Source organism: Hyla sarda, chromosome 8, assembly GCF_029499605.1.
Source record: "Hyla sarda isolate aHylSar1 chromosome 8, aHylSar1.hap1, whole genome shotgun sequence".
Lineage (NCBI taxonomy): Eukaryota > Metazoa > Chordata > Amphibia > Anura > Hylidae > Hyla > Hyla sarda.
Genome location: NC_079196.1, coordinates 97,209,714 through 97,230,308, shown reverse-complemented (window position 1 = coordinate 97,230,308; position 20,595 = coordinate 97,209,714). Strand labels below are relative to the sequence as shown.

At 45.8% G+C, this 20,595-nt stretch overlaps 1 non-coding gene and 8 pseudogenes across 1 annotated transcript; all 9 read left to right on the top strand.

Annotated features, from left to right (window-relative positions):
• The first annotated feature begins 1,375 nt into the window (after positions 1-1,375).
• LOC130285702 (U2 spliceosomal RNA) lies at positions 1,376-1,639 on the top strand (annotated as a pseudogene).
• Positions 1,640-2,773: 1,134 nt separating this feature from the next.
• Positions 2,774-3,044, top strand: LOC130289705 (U2 spliceosomal RNA; annotated as a pseudogene).
• Positions 3,045-4,180: 1,136 nt separating this feature from the next.
• LOC130288384 (U2 spliceosomal RNA) lies at positions 4,181-4,444 on the top strand (annotated as a pseudogene).
• Positions 4,445-5,911: 1,467 nt separating this feature from the next.
• LOC130289327 (U2 spliceosomal RNA) lies at positions 5,912-6,175 on the top strand (annotated as a pseudogene).
• Positions 6,176-7,328: 1,153 nt separating this feature from the next.
• LOC130289325 (U2 spliceosomal RNA) lies at positions 7,329-7,592 on the top strand (annotated as a pseudogene).
• Positions 7,593-9,059: 1,467 nt separating this feature from the next.
• On the top strand, positions 9,060-9,323 carry LOC130289324 (U2 spliceosomal RNA; annotated as a pseudogene).
• A 1,126-nt stretch (positions 9,324-10,449) lies between these two features.
• Positions 10,450-10,631, top strand: LOC130290118 (U2 spliceosomal RNA). The gene has a single exon (XR_008847512.1). It is a non-coding gene; the product is annotated as a U2 spliceosomal RNA (small nuclear RNA).
• A 7,187-nt stretch (positions 10,632-17,818) lies between these two features.
• LOC130288179 (U2 spliceosomal RNA) lies at positions 17,819-18,083 on the top strand (annotated as a pseudogene).
• A 1,464-nt stretch (positions 18,084-19,547) lies between these two features.
• On the top strand, positions 19,548-19,811 carry LOC130289724 (U2 spliceosomal RNA; annotated as a pseudogene).
• The last annotated feature ends 784 nt before the right edge of the window (positions 19,812-20,595 follow it).

Sequence of the window (20,595 nt, the reverse complement as noted above, 5' to 3'; positions counted from 1 at the left end):
TGACTGGTTTATGAACGTCTATTCATTTAGCGTTTTAATGACCATGTTTGCACACTGATTGGTGTAAAAAAATAAAAGAAAACTAAATAATAATAATCTAGCACACCTGTGCAGGTTTGACATGACATGACAGGTAGCTGTCTTGTGGGTGGTGCTGAATCCTGTTAAATGACGTGAGGGTCTCATGCCTATACACAAGGGTGTGTCATTGCTGTTGCTTGACCATGCATTGGTTTCTGTGGTCAGTGAATGATAAAAACAAAATTTACCATCCATTGATGGATGGGAAATCCGCCATGAGGCATTTGTTTTTAGAAACTGCTGCTCACAACCAATGTTGCAATGGAGTGTCTCCATCTGCTGGTGGTATTGGAAAGGCATTAGTGCTATGACAGGGTCTGAAGAAGAAGAAGAAGAAGAAGAAGACGGAAAAAAATATATATAAAAAGAAAAAGAGAGAGAGAGAGAGAGACTGACTTAGTGAGCGAGTGAGTGAGAGAGTGAGAGTGAGTGAGAGTGAATGAGTGAGTGAGTGATTGAGTGAGTGAGTGAGAACAAATGAGTTAAAGCAAGTGAGTGAGAGAGATCGAATGAATGAAAGTCTGAATGACAGAAAGAAAAAAGGATGAAGAAAGAAGCATGAAGAAAAAAAAATGTATATGGAGTTGCTGACATGAGTGCAATCTACAAAGCCGTTGAGGCTGATCCTCATGGGAGGATTATTGCACCAGGACCCTTAGCACTTTTAAAATGCCATTCAATGCCACTTCTAGGGCTAGATGTAAACTGCAGATGACCATGTTGTGGTAGTTACCATGGATACCCAAGTGATGTGTGAGCTAACACATAGGCCCAACAGATTCCAAGAAGGCCAGAATCACCAGCGGCACCACCATCGGTTGTCAGGTCACCCGGATTCAGCAAATACCAGAGTCCAAAATGATGCAGGTTTATACTGTTAATTTTCAGTTTATCGTTACAGTTGGTGTTATTCCATGTCGGAAGGGACGCAGCTACAGCCAGTGGGGTAACTAGAGACAGGCAGGCAGCTATGTGCAACAAAGGTAGGCGTGTTGTTTTCATATGCAGATCTGAAATATTGTCTTATATGCAAGAGGAGGAGTGATGGGGGTTCAGGCAAAAGCCAGGCTATGGATTGCATTGCTAAATGCTCCATCAGAGTGCAATGGTCGCCTGTCCTTTTTTTAAGTGATGATGTGGGTTTAGCCTGTGCTGTATGTATGTATGGGTGGCTGACTGCCACTCACCCAGAGAGTGTATGGGAGGCTGGTTGGCTGCCAGCCTTCCTTCCATTCCTATGAGTAATGTGAGTGCTCATGAAGGGGACATGGTTGGGTCCTACCCTTTCCCGGTTATCCCCTCTAGGCCTTTTGGCTTAGATCAAGTGTAAAAAAAGAAAGGATCTTGCGACAGATCGCATCCTGAGGCACGTTTTTTTTTGTGTGAATACTTGCACTTGGGTGACTTGTGAGCACATACTGATACATACGTTCCCTATCTGGGGACCATAAATTAAATGGATTTTTGAGAAAGGGAGCTGATTTGGAAGCTTGCTTCTGTCGCCCTATGCATTGACCCGATGTGGCAGTATCTTCGGGTAGTGAACAGTGCACCACCCCATTCCAGTGTTAAACAAGAAAGATTCTCATTTAATCCTCCGTGGGTGAGAATTTGAGTTTGAGAATTGGAGACCAAAATGATGAGTTGCACTGACTGGTTTATGAGCGTCTATTCATTTAGCGTTTTAATGACCATGTTTGCACACTGATCGGTGTAAAAAAATAAAAGAAAACTAAATAATAATAATCTAGCACACCTGTGCAGGTTTGACATGACATGACAGGTAGCTGTCTTGTGGGTGGTGCTGAATCCTGTTAAATGACGTGAGGGTCTCATGCCTATACACAAGGGTGTGTCATTGCTGTTGTTTGACCATGCATTGGTTTCTGTGGTCAGTGAATGATAAAAACAAAATTTACCATCCATTGATGGATGGGAAATCCGCCATGAGGCATTTGTTTTTAGAAACTGCTGCCCACAACCAATGTTGCAATGGAGTGTCTCCATCTGCTGGTGGTATTGGAAAGGCATTAGTGCTATGACAGGGTCTGAAGAAGAAGAAGAAGAAGAAGACGGAAAAAAATATATATAAAAAGAAAAAGAGAGAGAGAGAGAGAGAGACTGACTTAGTGAGCGAGTGAGTGAGAGAGTGAGAGTGAGTGAGAGTGAATGAGTGAGTGAGTGAGTGAGTGAGTGAGAAAAAATGAGTTAAAGCAAGTGAGTGAGAGAGATCGAATGAATGAAAGTCTGAATGACAGAAAGAAAAAAGGATGAAGAAAGAAGCATGAAGAAAAAAAAATGTATATGGAGTTGCTGACATGAGTGCAATCTACAAAGCCGTTGAGGCTGATCCTCATGGGAGGATTATTGCACCAGGACCCTTAGCACTTTTAAAATGCCATTCAATGCCACTTCTAGGGCTAGATGTAAACTGCAGATGACCATGTTGTGGTAGTTACCATGGATACCCAAGTGATGTGTGAGCTAACACATAGGCCCAACAGATTCCAAGAAGCCTTTTTTTAAGTGATGATGTGGGTTTAGCCTGTGCTGTATGTATGTATGGGTGGCTGACTGCCACCCACCCAGAGAGTGTATGGGAGGCTGGTTGGCTGCCAGCCTTCCTTCCATTCCTATGAGTAATGTGAGTGCTCATGAAGGGGACATGGTTGGGTCCACCCCTTTCCCGGTTATCCCCTCTAGGCCTTTTGGCTTAGATCAAGTGTAAAAAAAGAAAGGATCTTGCGACAGATCGCATCCTGAGGCACGTTTTTTTTTTTTTTTTGTGTGAATACTTGCACTTGGGTGACTTGTGAGCACATACTGATACATACGTTTCCTATCTGGGGACCATAAATTAAATGGATTTTTGAGAAAGGGAGCTGATTTGGTAGCTTGCTTCTGTCGCCCTATGCATTGACCCGATGTGGCAGTATCTTCGGGTAGTGAACAGTGCACCACCCCATTCCAGTGTTAAACAAGAAAGATTCTCATTTAATCCTCCGTGGGTGAGAATTTGAGTTTGAGAATTGGAGACCAAAATGATGAGTTGCACTGACTGGTTTATGAACGTCTATTCATTTAGCGTTTTAATGACCATGTTTGCACACTGATTGGTGTAAAAAAATAAAAGAAAACTAAATAATAATAATCTAGCACACCTGTGCAGGTTTGACATGACATGACAGGTAGCTGTCTTGTGGGTGGTGCTGAATCCTGTTAAATGACGTGAGGGTCTCATGCCTATACACAAGGGTGTGTCATTGCTGTTGCTTGACCATGCATTGGTTTCTGTGGTCAGTGAATGATAAAAACAAAATTTACCATCCATTGATGGATGGGAAATCCGCCATGAGGCATTTGTTTTTAGAAACTGCTGCTCACAACCAATGTTGCAATGGAGTGTCTCCATCTGCTGGTGGTATTGGAAAGGCATTAGTGCTATGACAGGGTCTGAAGAAGAAGAAGAAGACGGAAAAAAATATATATAAAAAGAAAAAGAGAGAGAGAGAGAGAGAGACTGACTTAGTGAGCGAGTGAGTGAGAGAGTGAGAGTGAGTGAGAGTGAATGAGTGAGTGAGTGATTGAGTGAGTGAGTGAGTGAGAACAAATGAGTTAAAGCAAGTGAGTGAGAGAGATCGAATGAATGAAAGTCTGAATGACAGAAAGAAAAAAGGATGAAGAAAGAAGCATGAAGAAAAAAAAATGTATATGGAGTTGCTGACATGAGTGCAATCTACAAAGCCGTTGAGGCTGATCCTCATGGGAGGATTATTGCACCAGGACCCTTAGCACTTTTAAAATGCCATTCAATGCCACTTCTAGGGCTAGATGTAAACTGCAGATGACCATGTTGTGGTAGTTACCATGGATACCCAAGTGATGTGTGAGCTAACACATAGGCCCAACAGATTCCAAGAAGCCTTTTTTTAAGTGATGATGTGGGTTTAGCCTGTGCTGTATGTATGTATGGGTGGCTGACTGCCACCCACCCAGAGAGTGTATGGGAGGCTGGTTGGCTGCCAGCCTTCCTTCCATTCCTATGAGTAATGTGAGTGCTCATGAAGGGGACATGGTTGGGTCCACCCCTTTCCCGGTTATCCCCTCTAGGCCTTTTGGCTTAGATCAAGTGTAAAAAAAGAAAGGATCTTGCGACAGATCGCATCCTGAGGCACGTTTTTTTTTGTGTGAATACTTGCACTTGGGTGACTTGTGAGCACATACTGATACATACGTTCCCTATCTGGGGACCAAAAATTAAATGGATTTTTGAGAAAGGGAGCTGATTTGGAAGCTTGCTTCTGTCGCCCTATGCATTGACCCGATGTGGCAGTATCTTCGGGTAGTGAACAGTGCACCACCCCATTCCAGTGTTAAACAAGAAAGATTCTCATTTAATCCTCCGTGGGTGAGAATTTGAGTTTGAGAATTGGAGACCAAAATGATGAGTTGCACTGACTGGTTTATGAACGTCTATTCATTTAGCGTTTTAATGACCATGTTTGCACACTGATTGGTGTAAAAAAATAAAAGAAAACTAAATAATAATAATCTAGCACACCTGTGCAGGTTTGACATGACATGACAGGTAGCTGTCTTGTGGGTGGTGCTGAATCCTGTTAAATGACGTGAGGGTCTCATGCCTATACACAAGGGTGTGTCATTGCTGTTGCTTGACCATGCATTGGTTTCTGTGGTCAGTGAATGATAAAAACAAAATTTACCATCCATTGATGGATGGGAAATCCGCCATGAGGCATTTGTTTTTAGAAACTGCTGCTCACAACCAATGTTGCAATGGAGTGTCTCCATCTGCTGGTGGTATTGGAAAGGCATTAGTGCTATGACAGGGTCTGAAGAAGAAGAAGAAGAAGAAGAAGACGGAAAAAAATATATATAAAAAGAAAAAGAGAGAGAGAGAGAGAGACTGACTTAGTGAGCGAGTGAGTGAGAGAGTGAGAGTGAGTGAGAGTGAATGAGTGAGTGAGTGATTGAGTGAGTGAGTGAGAACAAATGAGTTAAAGCAAGTGAGTGAGAGAGATCGAATGAATGAAAGTCTGAATGACAGAAAGAAAAAAGGATGAAGAAAGAAGCATGAAGAAAAAAAAATGTATATGGAGTTGCTGACATGAGTGCAATCTACAAAGCCGTTGAGGCTGATCCTCATGGGAGGATTATTGCACCAGGACCCTTAGCACTTTTAAAATGCCATTCAATGCCACTTCTAGGGCTAGATGTAAACTGCAGATGACCATGTTGTGGTAGTTACCATGGATACCCAAGTGATGTGTGAGCTAACACATAGGCCCAACAGATTCCAAGAAGGCCAGAATCACCAGCGGCACCACCATCGGTTGTCAGGTCACCCGGATTCAGCAAATACCAGAGTCCAAAATGATGCAGGTTTATACTGTTAATTTTCAGTTTATCGTTACAGTTGGTGTTATTCCATGTCGGAAGGGACGCAGCTACAGCCAGTGGGGTAACTAGAGACAGGCAGGCAGCTATGTGCAACAAAGGTAGGCGTGTTGTTTTCATATGCAGATCTGAAATATTGTCTTATATGCAAGAGGAGGAGTGATGGGGGTTCAGGCAAAAGCCAGGCTATGGATTGCATTGCTAAATGCTCCATCAGAGTGCAATGGTCGCCTGTCCTTTTTTTAAGTGATGATGTGGGTTTAGCCTGTGCTGTATGTATGTATGGGTGGCTGACTGCCACTCACCCAGAGAGTGTATGGGAGGCTGGTTGGCTGCCAGCCTTCCTTCCATTCCTATGAGTAATGTGAGTGCTCATGAAGGGGACATGGTTGGGTCCACCCCTTTCCCGGTTATCCCCTCTAGGCCTTTTGGCTTAGATCAAGTGTAAAAAAAGAAAGGATCTTGCGACAGATCGCATCCTGAGGCACGTTTTTTTTTGTGTGAATACTTGCACTTGGGTGACTTGTGAGCACATACTGATACATACGTTCCCTATCTGGGGACCATAAATTAAATGGATTTTTGAGAAAGGGAGCTGATTTGGAAGCTTGCTTCTGTCACCCTATGCATTGACCCGATGTGGCAGTATCTTCGGGTAGTGAACAGTGCACCACCCCATTCCAGTGTTAAACAAGAAAGATTCTCATTTAATCCTCCGTGGGTGAGAATTTGAGTTTGAGAATTGGAGACCAAAATGATGAGTTGCACTGACTGGTTTATGAGCGTCTATTCATTTAGCGTTTTAATGACCATGTTTGCACACTGATCGGTGTAAAAAAATAAAAGAAAACTAAATAATAATAATCTAGCACACCTGTGCAGGTTTGACATGACATGACAGGTAGCTGTCTTGTGGGTGGTGCTGAATCCTGTTAAATGACGTGAGGGTCTCATGCCTATACACAAGGGTGTGTCATTGCTGTTGTTTGACCATGCATTGGTTTCTGTGGTCAGTGAATGATAAAAACAAAATTTACCATCCATTGATGGATGGGAAATCCGCCATGAGGCATTTGTTTTTAGAAACTGCTGCCCACAACCAATGTTGCAATGGAGTGTCTCCATCTGCTGGTGGTATTGGAAAGGCATTAGTGCTATGACAGGGTCTGAAGAAGAAGAAGAAGAAGAAGAAGACGGAAAAAAATATATATAAAAAGAAAAAGAGAGAGAGAGAGAGAGAGACTGACTTAGTGAGCGAGTGAGTGAGAGAGTGAGAGTGAGTGAGAGTGAATGAGTGAGTGAGTGATTGAGTGAGTGAGTGAGTGAGTGAGTGAGAAAAAATGAGTTAAAGCAAGTGAGTGAGAGAGATCGAATGAATGAAAGTCTGAATGACAGAAAGAAAAAAGGATGAAGAAAGAAGCATGAAGAAAAAAAAATGTATATGGAGTTGCTGACATGAGTGCAATCTACAAAGCCGTTGAGGCTGATCCTCATGGGAGGATTATTGCACCAGGACCCTTAGCACTTTTAAAATGCCATTCAATGCCACTTCTAGGGCTAGATGTAAACTGCAGATGACCATGTTGTGGTAGTTACCATGGATACCCAAGTGATGTGTGAGCTAACACATAGGCCCAACAGATTCCAAGAAGCCTTTTTTTAAGTGATGATGTGGGTTTAGCCTGTGCTGTATGTATGTATGGGTGGCTGACTGCCACCCACCCAGAGAGTGTATGGGAGGCTGGTTGGCTGCCAGCCTTCCTTCCATTCCTATGAGTAATGTGAGTGCTCATGAAGGGGACATGGTTGGGTCCACCCCTTTCCCGGTTATCCCCTCTAGGCCTTTTGGCTTAGATCAAGTGTAAAAAAAGAAAGGATCTTGCGACAGATCGCATCCTGAGGCACGTTTTTTTTTGTGTGAATACTTGCACTTGGGTGACTTGTGAGCACATACTGATACATACGTTCCCTATCTGGGGACCATAAATTAAATGGATTTTTGAGAAAGGGAGCTGATTTGGAAGCTTGCTTCTGTCACCCTATGCATTGACCCGATGTGGCAGTATCTTCGGGTAGTGAACAGTGCACCACCCCATTCCAGTGTTAAACAAGAAAGATTCTCATTTAATCCTCCGTGGGTGAGAATTTGAGTTTGAGAATTGGAGACCAAAATGATGAGTTGCACTGACTGGTTTATGAACGTCTATTCATTTAGCGTTTTAATGACCATGTTTGCACACTGATTGGTGTAAAAAAATAAAATAAAACTAAATAATAATAATCTAGCACACCTGTGCAGGTTTGACATGACATGACAGGTAGCTGTCTTGTGGGTGGTGCTGAATCCTGTTAAATGACGTGAGGGTCTCATGCCTATACACAAGGGTGTGTCATTGCTGTTGCTTGACCATGCATTGGTTTCTGTGGTCAGTGAATGATAAAAACAAAATTTACCATCCATTGATGGATGGGAAATCCGCCATGAGGCATTTGTTTTTAGAAACTGCTGCTCACAACCAATGTTGCAATGGAGTGTCTCCATCTGCTGGTGGTATTGGAAAGGCATTAGTGCTATGACAGGGTCTGAAGAAGAAGAAGAAGAAGAAGACGGAAAAAAATATATATAAAAAGAAAAAGAGAAAGAGAGAGAGAGACTGACTTAGTGAGCGAGTGAGTGAGTGAGAGAGTGAGAGTGAGTGAGAGTGAATGAGTGAGTGAGTGATTGAGTGAGTGAGTGAGTGAGAACAAATGAGTTAAAGCAAGTGAGTGAGAGAGATCGAATGAATGAAAGTCTGAATGACAGAAAGAAAAAAGGATGAAGAAAGAAGCATGAAGAAAAAAAAATGTATATGGAGTTGCTGACATGAGTGCAATCTACAAAGCCGTTGAGGCTGATCCTCATGGGTGGATTATTGCACCAGGACCCTTAGCACTTTTAAAATGCCATTCAATGCCACGGGCTAGATGTAAACTGCAGATGACCATGTTGTGGTAGTTACCATGGATACCCAAGTGATGTGTGAGCTAACACATAGGCCCAACAGATTCCAAGAAGGCCAGAATCACCAGCGGCACCACCATCGGTTGTCAGGTCACCCGGATTCAGCAAATACCAGAGTCCAAAATGATGCAGGTTTATACTGTTAATTTTCAGTTTATCGTTACAGTTGGTGTTATTCCATGTCGGAAGGGACGCAGCTACAGCCAGTGGGGTAACTAGAGACAGGCAGGCAGCTATGTGCAACAAAGGTAGGCGTGTTGTTTTCATATGCAGATCTGAAATATTGTCTTATATGCAAGAGGAGGAGTGATGGGGGTTCAGGCAAAAGCCAGGCTATGGATTGCATTGCTAAATGCTCCATCAGAGTGCAATGGTCGCCTGTCCTTTTTTTAAGTGATGATGTGGGTTTAGCCTGTGCTGTATGTATGTATGGGTGGCTGACTGCCACCCACCCAGAAAGTGTATGGGAGGCTGGTTGGCTGCCAGCCTTCCTTCCATTCCTATGAGTAATGTGAGTGCTCATGAAGGGGACATGGTTGGGTCCACCCCTTTCCCGGTTATCCCCTCTAGGCCTTTTGGCTTAGATCAAGTGTAAAAAAAGAAAGGATCTTGCGACAGATCGCATCCTGAGGCACGTTTTTTTTTGTGTGAATACTTGCACTTGGGTGACTTGTGAGCACATACTGATACATACGTTCCCTATCTGGGGACCATAAATTAAATGGATTTTTGAGAAAGGGAGCTGATTTGGAAGCTTGCTTCTGTCACCCTATGCATTGACCCGATGTGGCAGTATCTTCGGGTAGTGAACAGTGCACCACCCCATTCCAGTGTTAAACAAGAAAGATTCTCATTTAATCCTCCGTGGGTGAGAATTTGAGTTTGAGAATTGGAGACCAAAATGATGAGTTGCACTGACTGGTTTATGAGCGTCTATTCATTTAGCGTTTTAATGACCATGTTTGCACACTGATTGGTGTAAAAAAATAAAAGAAAACTAAATAATAATAATCTAGCACACCTGTGCAGGTTTGACATGACATGACAGGTAGCTGTCTTGTGGGTGGTGCTGAATCCTGTTAAATGACGTGAGGGTCTCATGCCTATACACAAGGGTGTGTCATTGCTGTTGCTTGACCATGCATTGGTTTCTGTGGTCAGTGAATGATAAAAACAAAATTTACCATCCATTGATGGATGGGAAATCCGCCATGAGGCATTTGTTTTTAGAAACTGCTGCCCACAACCAATGTTGCAATGGAGTGTCTCCATCTGCTGGTGGTATTGGAAAGGCATTAGTGCTATGACAGGGTCTGAAGAAGAAGAAGAAGAAGAAGACGGAAAAAAATATATATAAAAAGAAAAAGAGAGAGAGAGAGAGAGAGACTGACTTAGTGAGCGAGTGAGTGAGAGAGTGAGAGTGAGTGAGAGTGAATGAGTGAGTGAGTGAGTGAGAAAAAATGAGTTAAAGCAAGTGAGTGAGAGAGATCGAATGAATGAAAGTCTGAATGACAGAAAGAAAAAAGGATGAAGAAAGAAGCATGAAGAAAAAAAAATGTATATGGAGTTGCTGACATGAGTGCAATCTACAAAGCCGTTGAGGCTGATCCTCATGGGAGGATTATTGCACCAGGACCCTTAGCACTTTTAAAATGCCATTCAATGCCACTTCTAGGGCTAGATGTAAACTGCAGATGACCATGTTGTGGTAGTTACCATGGATACCCAAGTGATGTGTGAGCTAACACATAGGCCCAACAGATTCCAAGAAGCCTTTTTTTAAGTGATGATGTGGGTTTAGCCTGTGCTGTATGTATGTATGGGTGGCTGACTGCCACCCACCCAGAGAGTGTATGGGAGGCTGGTTGGCTGCCAGCCTTCCTTCCATTCCTATGAGTAATGTTAGTGCTCATGAAGGGGACATGGTTGGGTCCACCCCTTTCCCGGTTATCCCCTCTAGGCCTTTTGGCTTAGATCAAGTGTAAAAAAAGAAAGGATCTTGCGACAGATCGCATCCTGAGGCACGTTTTTTTTTGTGTGAATACTTGCACTTGGGTGACTTGTGAGCACATACTGATTGTTACGCCGAGCGCTCCGGGTTCCCGCTCCTCCCCGGAGCGCTCGCTTCACCTCCTCCGCTGCAGCGCCCCGGTCACGTCCTCTGACCCGGGGCGCTGCGATCCTGCTGCTAGCCGGGATGCGATTCGCGATGCGGGTAGCGCCCGCTCGCGATGCGCACCCCGGCTCTCCTACCTGACTCGCTCCCCGTCTGTTCTGTCCCGGCGCGCGCGGCCCCGCTCCCTAGGGCGCGCGCGCGCCGGGTCTCTGCGATTTAAAGGGCCACTGCGCCGCTGATTGGCGCAGTGGTTCCAATTAGAGTTATCACCTGTGCACTCCCTATATTACCTCACTTCCCTTGCACTCCCTTGCCGGATCTTGTTGCCTTAGTGCCAGTGAAAGCGTTCCTTGTGTGTCCCTTGCCAGTGTTTTCCAGACCTTCTGCCGTTGCCCCTGACTACGATCCTTGCTGCCTGCCCCGACCTTCTGCTACGTCCGACCTTGCTTCTGCCTACTCCCTTGTACCGCGCCTATCTTCAGCAGCCAGAGAGGTGAGCCGTTGCTAGTGGATACGACCTGGTCACTACCGCCGCAGCAAGACCATCCCGCTTTGCGGCGGGCTCTGGTGAAAACCAGTAGTGGCTTAGAACCGGTCCACTAGCACGGTCCACGCCAATCCCTCTCTGGCACAGAGGGTCCACTACCTGCCAGCCGGCATCGTGACAGTAGATCCGGCCATGGATCCCGCTGAAGTTCCTCTGCCAGTTGTCGCTGACCTCACCACGGTGGTCGCCCAGCAGTCACAACAGATTGCGCAACAAGGCCAACAGCTGTCTCAACTGACCGTTATGCTACAACAGTTGCTACCACAGCTTCAGCAGTCATCTCCTCCGCCAGCTCCTGCACCTCCTCCGCAGCGAGTGGCCGCTCCTGGGATACGCTTATCCTTGCCGGATAAGTTTGATGGGGACTCTAAGTTTTGCCGTGGCTTCCTTTCCCAATGTTCCCTGCATCTGGAGATGATGTCGGACCTGTTTCCCACTGAAAGGTCTAAGGTGGCTTTCGTAGTCAGTCTTCTGTCCGGAAAAGCCCTGTCATGGGCCACACCGCTCTGGGACCGCAATGACCCCGTCACTGCCTCAGTACACTCCTTCTTCTCGGAAATCCGAAGTGTCTTTGAGGAACCTGCCCGAGCCTCTTCTGCTGAGACTGCCCTGTTGAACCTGGTCCAGGGTAATTCTTCCGTTGGCGAGTATGCCGTACAATTCCGTACACTTGCTTCAGAATTGTCCTGGAATAATGAGGCCCTCTGCGCGACCTTCAAAAAAGGCCTATCCAGCAACATTAAAGATGTTCTGGCCGCACGAGAAATTCCTGCTAATCTACATGAACTTATTCACCTAGCCACTCGCATTGACATGCGTTTTTCTGAAAGGCGTCAGGAACTCCGCCAAGATATGGACTCTGTTCGCACGAGGCGTTTCGTCTCCTCGGCTCCTCTCTCCTCTGGTCCCCTGCAATCTGTTCCTGTGCCTCCCGCCGTGGAGGCTATGCAGGTCGACCGGTCTCGCCTGACACCTCAAGAGAGGACACGACGCCGTATGGAGAACCTCTGCCTGTACTGTGCTAGTACCGAACACTTCCTGAGGGATTGTCCTATCCGTCCTCCCCGCCTGGAAAGACGTACGCTGACTCCGCACAAAGGTGAGACAGTCCTTGATGTCTACTCTGCTTCTCCACGTCTTACTGTGCCTGTGCGGATGTCTGCTTCTGCCTTCTCCTTCTCTACAGTGGCCTTCTTGGACTCTGGTTCTGCAGGAAATTTTATTTTGGCCTCTCTCGTCAACAGGTTCAACATCCCAGTGACCAGTCTCGCCAGACCCCTCTACATCAATTGTGTAAATAATGAAAGATTGGACTGTACCATACGTTTCCGCACGGAGCCCCTTCTTATGAGCATCGGATCTCATCATGAGAGGATTGAACTTTTGGTCCTCCCCAATTGCACCTCGGAGATTCTCCTTGGACTTCCCTGGCTTCAACTTCATTCCCCAACCCTGGATTGGTCCACTGGGGAGATCAAGAGTTGGGGGTCCTCTTGTTCCAAGAACTGTCTAAAACCGGTTCCCAGTAACCCTTGCCGTAACTCTGTGGTTCCTCCAGTAACCGGTCTCCCCAAGGCCTATATGGACTTCGCGGATGTTTTCTGCAAAAAACAAGCTGAGACTCTACCTCCTCACAGGCCTTATGATTGCCCTATCGACCTCCTCCCGGGTACTACTCCACCCCGGGGCAGAATTTATCCTCTCTCTGCCCCAGAGACTCTTGCCATGTCCGAATACGTCCAGGAGAATCTAAAAAGGGGCTTTATCCGTAAATCCTCCTCTCCTGCCGGAGCCGGATTTTTCTTTGTCTCCAAAAAAGATGGCTCCCTACGTCCTTGCATTGACTACCGCGGTCTTAATAAAATCACGGTTAAGAACCGCTACCCCTTACCCCTCATCTCTGAACTCTTTGATCGCCTCCAAGGTGCCCACATCTTCACTAAATTGGACTTAAGAGGCGCCTATAACCTCATCCGCATCAGAGAGGGGGACGAGTGGAAAACGGCATTTAACACCAGAGATGGACACTTTGAGTATCTGGTCATGCCCTTTGGACTGTGCAATGCCCCTGCCGTCTTCCAAGACTTTGTCAATGAAATTTTTCGTGATCTATTATACTCCTGTGTTGTGGTATATCTGGACGATATCCTAATTTTTTCTGCCAATCTAGAGGAACACCGCCGGCATGTCCGTATGGTTCTTCAGAGACTTCGTGACAACCAACTCTATGCCAAAATTGAGAAATGTCTGTTTGAATGCCAATCTCTTCCTTTTCTAGGATATTTGGTCTCTGGCCAGGGACTACAGATGGATCCAGACAAACTCTCTGCCGTCTTAAATTGGCCACGCCCCTCCGGACTCCGTGCTATCCAACGCTTTTTGGGGTTCGCCAATTATTACAGGCAATTTATTCCACATTTTTCTACCATTGTGGCTCCTATCGTGGCTTTAACCAAGAAAAATGCTGATCCCAAGTCCTGGCCTCCTCAAGCAGAAGACTCCTTTAAACAACTCAAGTCTGCCTTTTCTTCGGCTCCCGTGCTCTCCAGACCTGACCCTTCCAAACCCTTCCTATTGGAGGTTGATGCCTCCTCAGTAGGAGCTGGAGCTGTTCTTCTACAAAAAAATCCTTCCGGGCATGCTGTCACTTGTGGTTTTTTCTCTAGGACCTTCTCTCCAGCGGAGAGGAACTACTCCATCGGGGATCGAGAACTTCTAGCCATTAAATTAGCACTTGAGGAATGGAGGCATCTGCTGGAGGGATCAAGATTTCCTGTTATTATCTACACCGACCACAAGAACCTCTCCTACCTCCAGTCGGCCCAACGGCTGAATCCTCGCCAGGCCCGGTGGTCTCTGTTCTTTGCCCGATTTAATTTTGAGATTCACTTTCGTCCTGCCGATAAGAACATTAGAGCCGATGCTCTCTCTCGTTCCTCGGATGCCTCAGAAGTTGATCTCCCTCCGCAACACATCATTCCACCTGACTGCCTGATCTCCACTTCTCCTGCCTCCATCAGACAGACTCCTCCAGGAAAGACCTTTGTTTCTCCACGCCAACGCCTCGGAATCCTCAAATGGGGTCACTCCTCCCATCTCGCAGGTCATGCGGGCATCAAGAAATCTGTGCAACTCATCTCCCGCTTCTATTGGTGGCCAACTCTGGAGACGGATGTTGGGGACTTTGTGCGAGCCTGCACTATCTGTGCCCGGGATAAGACTCCTCGCCAGAAGCCCGCTGGTTTTCTTCATCCTCTGCCTGTCCCCGAACAGCCTTGGTCTCTGATTGGTATGGATTTTATTACTGATTTACCCCCTTCCCGTGGCAACACCGTTATTTGGGTGGTCGTTGATCGATTCTCCAAAATGGCACATTTCATTCCTCTTCCTGGTCTTCCTTCTGCGCCTCAGTTGGCTAAACAATTTTTTGTACACATTTTTCGTCTTCACGGGTTGCCTACGCAGATTGTCTCGGATAGAGGGGTCCAATTCGTGTCTAAATTCTGGAGAGCTCTCTGTAAACAACTCAAGATTAAATTAAATTTTTCCTCTGCATATCATCCCCAGTCCAATGGACAAGTAGAAAGAATTAACCAGATCCTGGGTGATTATTTGCGACATTTTGTTTCCTCCCGCCAGGATGACTGGGCAGATCTCCTTCCATGGGCCGAATTCTCGTATAACTTCAGGGTCTCTGAATCTTCCTCCAAATCCCCATTTTTCGTGGTGTACGGCCGTCACCCTCTTCCCCCCCTCCCTACCCCCTTGCCCTCTGGTCTGCCCGCTGTGGATGAAATTTCTCGTGACCTTTCCATTATATGGAGAGAGACCCAAAATTCTCTCTTACAGGCTTCTTCACGCATGAAGAGGTTCGCGGATAAGAAAAGAAGAGCTCCCCCCGTTTTTTCCCCTGGAGACAAGGTATGGCTCTCCGCTAAATATGTCCGCTTCCGTGTCCCTAGCTACAAGTTGGGACCACGCTATCTTGGTCCTTTCAAAATTCTGTGTCAAATTAATCCTGTCTCTTATAAACTTCTTCTTCCTCCTTCTCTTCGTATCCCTAATGCCTTTCACGTCTCTCTTCTCAAACCACTCATCCTCAACCGTTTTTCTCCCAAATCTGTTCCTCCCACTCCTGTTTCCGGCTCCTCGGACGTCTTCTCGGTCAAGGAGATTTTGGCTGCCAAAAAGGTCAGAGGAAAAAATTTTTTTTTAGTAGACTGGGAGGGTTGTGGTCCTGAAGAGAGATCCTGGGAACCTGAGGACAACATCCTTGACAAAAGTCTGCTCCTCAGGTTCTCAGGCTCCAAGAAGAGGGGGAGACCCAAGGGGGGGGGTACTGTTACGCCGAGCGCTCCGGGTTCCCGCTCCTCCCCGGAGCGCTCGCTTCACCTCCTCCGCTGCAGCGCCCCGGTCACGTCCTCTGACCCGGGGCGCTGCGATCCTGCTGCTAGCCGGGATGCGATTCGCGATGCGGGTAGCGCCCGCTCGCGATGCGCACCCCGGCTCTCCTACCTGACTCGCTCCCCGTCTGTTCTGTCCCGGCGCGCGCGGCCCCGCTCCCTAGGGCGCGCGCGCGCCGGGTCTCTGCGATTTAAAGGGCCACTGCGCCGCTGATTGGCGCAGTGGTTCCAATTAGAGTTATCACCTGTGCACTCCCTATATTACCTCACTTCCCTTGCACTCCCTTGCCGGATCTTGTTGCCTTAGTGCCAGTGAAAGCGTTCCTTGTGTGTCCCTTGCCAGTGTTTTCCAGACCTTCTGCCGTTGCCCCTGACTACGATCCTTGCTGCCTGCCCCGACCTTCTGCTACGTCCGACCTTGCTTCTGCCTACTCCCTTGTACCGCGCCTATCTTCAGCAGCCAGAGAGGTGAGCCGTTGCTAGTGGATACGACCTGGTCACTACCGCCGCAGCAAGACCATCCCGCTTTGCGGCGGGCTCTGGTGAAAACCAGTAGTGGCTTAGAACCGGTCCACTAGCACGGTCCACGCCAATCCCTCTCTGGCACAGAGGGTCCACTACCTGCCAGCCGGCATCGTGACACTGATACATACGTTCCCTATCTGGGGACCATAAATTAAATGGATTTTTGAGAAAGGGAGCTGATTTGGAAGCTTGCTTCTGTCACCCTATGCATTGACCCGATGTGGCAGTATCTTCGGGTAGTGAACAGTGCACCACCCCATTCCAGTGTTAAACAAGAAAGATTCTCATTTAATCCTCCGTGGGTGAGAATTTGAGTTTGAGAATTGGAGACCAAAATGATGAGTTGCACTGACTGGTTTATGAACGTCTATTCATTTAGCGTTTTAATGACCATGTTTGCACACTGATTGGTGTAAAAAAATAAAATAAAACTAAATAATAATAATCTAGCACACCTGTGCAGGTTTGACATGACATGACAGGTAGCTGTCTTGTGGGTGGTGCTGAATCCTGTTAAATGACGTGAGGGTCTCATGCCTATACACAAGGGTGTGTCATTGCTGTTGCTTGACCATGCATTGGTTTCTGTGGTCAGTGAATGATAAAAACAAAATTTACCATCCATTGATGGATGGGAAATCCGCCATGAGGCATTTGTTTTTAGAAACTGCTGCTCACAACCAATGTTGCAATGGAGTGTCTCCATCTGCTGGTGGTATTGGAAAGGCATTAGTGCTATGACAGGGTCTGAAGAAGAAGAAGAAGAAGAAGACGGAAAAAAATATATATAAAAAGAAAAAGAGAGAGAGAGAGAGAGAGACTGACTTAGTGAGCGAGTGAGTGAGAGAGTGAGAGTAAGTGAGAGTGAATGAGTGAGTGAGTGATTGAGTGAGTGAGTGAGTGAGAACAAATGAGTTAAAGCAAGTGAGTGAGAGAGATCGAATGAATGAAAGTCTGAATGACAGAAAGAAAAAAGGATGAAGAAAGAAGCATGAAGAAAAAAAAATGTATATGGAGTTGCTGACATGAGTGCAATCTACAAAGCCGTTGAGGCTGATCCTCATGGGTGGATTATTGCACCAGGACCCTTAGCACTTTTAAAATGCCATTCAATGCCACTTCTAGGGCTAGATGTAAACTGCAGATGACCATGTTGTGGTAGTTACCATGGATACCCAAGTGATGTGTGAGCTAACACATAGGCCCAACAGATTCCAAGAAGGCCAGAATCACCAGCGGCACCACCATCGGTTGTCAGGTCACCCGGATTCAGCAAATACCAGAGTCCAAAATGATGCAGGTTTATACTGTTAATTTTCAGTTTATCGTTACAGTTGGTGTTATTCCATGTCGGAAGGGACGCAGCTACAGCCAGTGGGGTAACTAGAGACAGGCAGGCAGCTATGTGCAACAAAGGTAGGCGTGTTGTTTTCATATGCAGATCTGAAATATTGTCTTATATGCAAGAGGAGGAGTGATGGGGGTTCAGGCAAAAGCCAGGCTATGGATTGCATTGCTAAATGCTCCATCAGAGTGCAATGGTCGCCTGTCCTTTTTTTAAGTGATGATGTGGGTTTAGCCTGTGCTGTATGTATGTATGGGTGGCTGACTGCCACCCACCCAGAGAGTGTATGGGAGGCTGGTTGGCTGCCAGCCTTCCTTCCATTCCTATGAGTAATGTGAGTGCTCATGAAGGGGACATGGTAGAGTCCACCCCTTTCCCGGTTATCCCCTCTAGGCCTTTTGGCTTAGATCAAGTGTAAAAAAAGAAAGGATCTTGCGACAGATCGCATCCTGAGGCATGTTTTTTTTTTGTGTGAATACTTGCACTTGGGTGACTTGTGAGCACATACTGATACATACGTTCCCTATCTGGGGACCATAAATTAAATGGATTTTTGAGAAAGGGAGCTGATTTGGAAGCTTGCTTCTGTCGCCCTATGCATTGACCCGATGTGGCAGTATCTTCGGGTAGTGAACAGTGCACCACCCCATTCCAGTGTTAAACAAGAAAGATTCTCATTTAATCCTCCGTGGGTGAGAATTTGAGACCAAAATGATGAGTTGCACTGACTGGTTTATGAACGTCTATTCATTTAGCGTTTTAATGACCATGTTTGCACACTGATTGGTGTAAAAAAATAAAATAAAACTAAATAATAATAATCTAGCACACCTGTGCAGGTTTGACATGACATGACAGGTAGCTGTCTTGTGGGTGGTGCTGAATCCTGTTAAATGACGTGAGGGTCTCATGCCTATACACAAGGGTGTGTCATTGCTGTTGCTTGACCATGCATTGGTTTCTGTGGTCAGTGAATTATAAAAACAAAATTTACCATCCATTGATGGATGGGAAATCCGCCATGAGGCATTTGTTTTTAGAAACTGCTGCTCACAACCAATGTTGCAAAGGAGTGTCTCCATCTGCTGGTGGTATTGGAAAGGCATTAGTGCTATGACAGGGTCTGAAGAAGAAGAAGAAGAAGAAGACGGAAAAAAATATATATATAAAAAGAAAAAGAGAGAGAGAGAGAGAGACTGACTTAGTGAGCGAGTGAGTGAGAGAGTGAGAGTGAGTGAGAGTGAATGAGTGAGTGAGTGATTGAGTGAGTGAGTGAGTGAGTGAGAACAAATGAGTTAAAGCAAGTGAGTGAGAGAGATCGAATGAATGAAAGTCTGAATGACAGAAAGAAAAAAGGATGAAGAAAGAAGCATGAAGAAAAAAAAATGTATATGGAGTTGCTGACATGAGTGCAATCTACAAAGCCGTTGAGGCTGATCCTCATGGGAGGATTATTGCACCAGGACCCTTAGCACTTTTAAAATGCCATTCAATGCCACTTCTAGGGCTAGATGTAAACTGCAGATGACCATGTTGTGGTAGTTACCATGGATACCCAAGTGATGTGTGAGCTAACACATAGGCCCAACAGATTCCAAGAAGGTAAGAATCACCAGCGGCACCACCATCGGTTGTCAGGTCACCCGGATTTAGCAAATACCAGAGTCCAAAATGATGCAGGTTTATACTGTTAATTTTCAGTTTATCGTTACAGTTGGTGTTATTCCATGTCGGAAGGGACGCAGCTACAGCCAGTGGGGTAACTAGAGACAGGCAGGCAGCTATGTGCAACAAAGGTAGGCGTGTTGTTTTCATATGCAGATCTGAAATATTGTCTTATATGCAAGAGGAGGAGTGATGGGGGTTCAGGCAAAAGCCAGGCTATGGATTGCATTGCTAAATGCTCCATCAGAGTGCAATGGTCGCCTGTCCTTTTTTTAAGTGATGATGTGGTTTTAGCCTGTGCTGTATGTATGTATGGGTGGCTGACTGCCACCCACCCAGAGAGTGTATGGGAGGCTGGTTGGCTGCCAGCCTTCCTTCCATCCATTCCTATGAGTAATGTGAGTGCTCATGAAGGGGACATGTTTGGGTCCACCCCTTTCCCGGTTATCCCCTCTAGGCCTTTTGGCTTAGATCAAGTGTAAAAAAAGAAAGGATCTTGCGACAGATCGCATCCTGAGGCACGTTTTTTTTTGTGTGAATACTTGCACTTGGGTGACTTGTGAGCACATACTGATACATACGTTCCCTATCTGGGGACCATAAATTAAATGGATTTTTGAGAAAGGGAGCTGATTTGGAAGCTTGCTTCTGTCGCCCTATGCAATGACCCGATGTGGCAGTATCTTCGGGTAGTGAACAGTGCACCACCCCATTCCAGTGTTAAACAAGAAAGATTCTCATTTAATCCTCCGTGGGTGAGAATTTGAGTTTGAGAATTGGAGACCAAAATGATGAGTTGCACTGACTGGTTTATGAACGTCTATTCATTTAGCGTTTTAATGACCATGTTTGCACACTGATTGGTGTAAAAAAATAAAATAAAACTAAATAATAATAATCTAGCACACCTGTGCAGGTTTGACATGACATGACAGGTAGCTGTCTTGTGGGTGGTGCTGAATCCTGTTAAATGACATGAGGGTCTCATGCCTATACACAAGGGTGTGTCATTGCTGTTGCTTGACCATGCATTGGTTTCTGTGGTCAGTGAATGATAAAAACAAAATTTACCATCCATTGATGGATGGGAAATCCGCCATGAGGCATTTGTTTTTAGAAACTGCTGCTCACAACCAATGTTGCAAAGGAGTGTCTCCATCTGCTGGTGGTATTGGAAAGGCATTAGTGCTATGACAGGGTCTGAAGAAGAAGAAGAAGAAGAAGACGGAAAAAAATATATATATAAAAAGAAAAAGAGAGAGAGAGAGAGAGACTGACTTAGTGAGCGAGTGAGTGAGAGAGTGAGAGTGAGTGAGAGTGAATGAGTGAGTGAGTGATTGAGTGAGTGAGTGAGCGAGTGAGAACAAATGAGTTAAAGCAAGTGAGTGAGAGAGATCGAATGAATGAAAGTCTGAATGACAGAAAGAAAAAAGGATGAAGAAAGAAGCATGAAGAAAAAAAAATGTATATGGAGTTGCTGACATGAGTGCAATC